This window comes from Phalaenopsis equestris, unplaced genomic scaffold (assembly GCF_001263595.1).
Source record: "Phalaenopsis equestris unplaced genomic scaffold, ASM126359v1 Scaffold000772, whole genome shotgun sequence".
NCBI lineage: Eukaryota > Viridiplantae > Streptophyta > Magnoliopsida > Asparagales > Orchidaceae > Phalaenopsis > Phalaenopsis equestris.
In genome coordinates, this window is record NW_018165212.1 from 117,896 (window position 1) to 122,866 (window position 4,971).

The following is a 4,971-nucleotide window of genomic DNA, read 5'->3' on the forward strand; positions in this document are numbered from 1 at the left end:
CTCAACTCTTATGTTTTGGCATAGATTTTAACAAATCAATTGGTCAGATTGAAAAAATAAATGAAGTTCAAGATGAATCATCATAAATTAAGAGAATAAGATCATTTTTAAACAAATATTGATTCTTCACATCACTACTTCTTATGGTAAAGGGAAAGATAAAGCAACTACTTAGAATTCATGGAGAAGAAATAACAAAACATGGATTTATATATATTGAAACAAGTTTACACAACACAGAATTAAAGTAAACAACTTATTTTACTCTCCTTTAAATCACTTCCTTCTACTTACAATGATATACACCCCTCTCTAAGGATTACAAAGAAGAAGAAATCTCTCACTTTCCCTCTCCTCTTATAACTCTTAAAGATGAATCTCTCAAGACCTCTCAAAAGAAACTAAGTATGGAAGCATTGCTTTCTTTTCTCTTCTTCTTTTCTCCTCCTTCGCCCCCCATTTTCTGTCAATGTGATTAAATAATGCTTGGCCGAAAATTCAAAAGTTCCAATAAGCACCCCATCAAAATTTTTCCAAATTTAATTCATTTTGCAAAATAATCATCTTTGCTCCATTTTGGCACTGACTAACGTCATTAGGTGCTAGTTGTGCTCCGTACAGGTGTACTAGCATTGTTTAACGCCAGTTTTAGTGCCATTTGGTACTGAAGCATTTCTTTGCCTTTTTTAATTCTAAATTTCATCATTTTTTCTCCTTTTTAATCCAAAACCCCAAATTGAGTATACCTGCATCAAAAACATGAAACTACTTCTCTTCAAAGTGCAATTTCACCTAAAATGACCAAATATAGGCATTAAAAATATATGAAAGTTTGAACATTTTTTTGGTGTATCAGACCCCTAGGGAGGTCTGGATTGGGCTATCTCAAGAATTCTAAAAAAACTAAGCTCTTAGAGCTTCATGCAGCATGATATTTGCATTGAAATATAGAGAGGTCTCCACCTTTGAGAATGTGGAGATTGAAGTTAAAGATGACCCTCTTGATATTGAGGATGGTGTCTCTTCGACAGTTGATGAGATCTTCAAACTCAACCTAGGTACGGATGATGGTCCTTTTCTGAATTTTATGAGTAAACTCCAATTAAATTCTATGACCATTAAGATCATAGAAATTCTAAAAGAGCTTCATGAATAACTTGCTCGCAGTTTTGCCAAAATGCTCGGTTTAGCTCCAGAGGTAGATGTGCATCATTTAGCCATTGATCTAAGTATTCTTTCAGTAAAACAATCTCTTAGGAGAGTATGGTTCAAAATAGAGCAGCTGGTCATTGAAAACACCAAAAAGCTTATCGAAGCTATCTTTATATGTGAGGTTTCTGACCTTACGTTGCTCACTAACGACTTACCCGTTCAAAAGAAGAGTAGACAGATATAAGATTGCATCAAATTTTAGGACTAGAATAAGGCTTGCCCCCGAAGGATGATTTAACTTTGCTTATACAGTATCTTATTATAGATGTCACCTCCTCTCATGCAATATTCTCCTTCAAGGATGATTTATCTGGTTACAATCTGACCTCAATGAACCTAGAGAAAGAATATCATATGATGTTTCATACTGCTATCGTTATTATTTGCTATTTAGTTATGTTTTGGGACTTAAAGAATGCCAGAGCATTTTATTAGTGTGCTATGACGCACATCATCGATGACATACTAAATGATCAAGTTGAATATTACATATAGGATGTAGTGATTAAGAGTTATTCTGAAGAAGATCATTTATGAGACCCGAGGGTTATTCTTAAGCACCTTAAGAAATACGACCTAAAGCTGAACTCGTTGAAGTTCACCTCTAATGTATCTTTCAGGAACTTTTTGGGTTTCATTATCAGTCATAGAGGCATTAAAATTGATCCCATCAAGATTAAATCCATCATAGAGATGGGGCCTCTTAAGAGTCTAACACAATTGTGTTTACCTCAGAACAAGCTTGCCTTTATTAGATGGTTTATGTCTAACATTTTTGGTCTATGTCAGCATTCTTCTACATTGACAAAGAAAGTTGTTCCTTTCCACTAGGGTGGAGCATGTCCAGATGCTTTCAGCAAATTAAACACTACTTACCAAATCCTTCAGTATTAGTAGTTCATATCACAGGGGAACCCCTTTTTCTATTTATCATTGCTCTAAATGAGTCAGTAGAAGCCTATCTGGCCCAAGTAAATGAGTAAGAGAAATAAAATTCATTGTACTATTTACTTGGCATTTCGTCCTCATTGAAATGAAATATCCTTCAATTTATAAGCATTGCTTGATGTTGATATTTTCATTTTAGAAGTTGAGGCGTTATATGTTATCACACCATATTTTTTTTATCTCAAGGGTAACCCATGTAGTATTTGATGGCTCATCCCACTTTAGCAGGATGTTTGACTAGATGGGCTATGTTTTTTGTCCTAGTTTGATAATACATATGTCCCTTAATGGGCAGTCAAGGGATAGGTGTTAGGTGATTTCATACCTGATCCCGTCATATTCACCCCTTAATGACACTTTTCCAAATGAGTAATAGATGGTTGTTGATTTCCCAGAATGAAAGTTGTTTTTAGATGAGGCATTTTCTCTAAAGGAAGGGCTACCAGGATATTTCCTAAAGGTACCATCATGGGTTGGATTGATAATTAAATTGTGTGAGCACAAAATCCTCGACTACTCTTATAGTTTTGCGGAGCCATGTAATAATAAGGTCAATGAATACTAATGATTGATTGTAAGACATGGGTTAGCCTATTAGATGAGCATCTAGAGAATCAAAATTTATGATGTTTCTCAGCTCATACTTAACCAAGTGCTAAGAACTTATAAGGTTATCAAGCCCGAGCTCTTACCCTACCATGAAAAGGTGATGGCATTACTAAAGCTCATACCTAAGGTTACATTCATTAAGATAACTTGATCTTTTAATATCAAGTTTGACGCACAGCTAAATTGGCTAAAGAGTTATCGAGTCCTATCGAGAACCCCGTCACAGTTGTGATCTAAGAAAGAAGGGTCTTGTCATTGATATGTTCTGATTCCCTATGAGTCGTACCTTCAGCTACTGAAGATATTGTCCCAATTGCTTCTGAGGAGGCACTTGATGATTGACTCCAAGCCATGGTTATACACTTAATGAAGGGGATACTCCCCGATGATCGCCTCATTGCTTCTCAAATCTAGAAGAGGGCGCTTTCATATAACATCATCAAAGATATTTTCTAATGATGCTCTTTTGAATAGATGTGGTTTGGAAAAGATGAAGCCCAAAATATCATTGTTAAAGTCCATGAGAGTTTTTGTGCATCTCATCAATCAGGTCATAAGATGAAAATCAAGATTAAGATTCTTGGTAATTATTGACGTTTGATGACCATTGATTGCAAAGAATATGCAAAGCAGTGCCATCAGTGCCAAGTGTTTAGTTCTATGCACTGCATCTAACAACTGTGTCGTGGCCTTTTGAAGCTCGGGGTACCCATATTGTAGGGCTTATTTACCACCCATCTTCTAAAGGACACCAATTTATTTTTGAAGCCACCGACTACTTTCCAAGTGAGTAGAAGTTGTTTCTTTGAAAAAGTTAAGGGAAAATAATGTGTTGTGTTTCCTTAAAAATAATATTATTTGTTAATTTGGTGTGATTCAATGGATTATCTTCGATAATGGGTTTGCATTTAAGAACGCCAAGATTAATCATTTTTACCCATCATCACCAAATTGATTTGTAGTATTCAATGATTTAATAACCTTAGGCAAACTACTTGACTGGGGTTTTTAACAAGAACCTAATAAGCCTTATAAATAAAGTCCTTCATGCAAATAGAAAGGAATGGCATGAGAAGATCTCAGAGGCTTTGTGGTTTTATCGTACTATATACCACACACCCACTTGCTCCATGCCATGCACATTGACCTTTGGTCTGTAGTGGTCCTTCCTTTGGAAGTTGAGTTGATTTCATTGTGAATTACAATAATAAAAAATATTGATAGCAATGATAACATTCAACTCAGGTTGGAAGAGCTTGATTTCCTTGAAGGGCTGAGATTACAAGATCAACAGAACCTTGAGCTATATGGCACTTTGATGGCCAGAGACAATGATAAACTCGTGAGGTCACATACCTTTATGATTAGAGACTTGGTGATACTTTTACATTTCCCAATTATGACCAACAGTCAAAGGCATGAGAAGTTTGAGTCCACATGAGAAGGACTGTTTGTGATTGAGAAAGTTTATGAAGGAGGATCCTACATTCTCATTGATGCCGATGGATCCTATTTGATGCCCCCTAATAATATATAATGCTTAGACATGTATTGTATTTGATTTACTTTATGTATTTGAAGCATTGAAGGATTGATGATTCAGATCCTTATTTACTTTGTAATACAATTTTTATGCAATGGAATGTACATCTTTTGATATTGTTTTTTTTTTGTTGAGCTATTTGTGATTTTTTCCTCATGTTTACTAAAGGATAATGTGACACAGTTCAAAATAACAAAAATATATGTGTAAAAGAGGTCTTATGTGTCTCTTAAATCGGTTACTAGGTTAACATTTAAGCAAGGTGTACTTCTCACAAGGTTTTGTAAACCTGACACAACCAATAATCGTTGTGAGAGAGTCCATTATACTTATTCTACAATGTTTTTTGGTTACATGCTTCACACAGGGTCCCGAGACCATTGTATCCCGCCCATTTATGAATACGGTGAATGTCCTTAAGAGATATGCACTTAATGCTTGCGCCAACAAGAGTCATCTTGCATGGTTTAGACCATCCAGTTTACCTTGATATTTGAGTGATTTGGTAAATATTGAATCACCTCTTACAGGATATATCATGTAAGCTCTAGCATTTTGCCTACTTGAATGAGTCATGTCTAGGTTGGATATCTTCAGCTTGGGTCATTCTACTAGTAAATATTGAATCACCTCTTACAGGATATATCATGTCAGCTCTA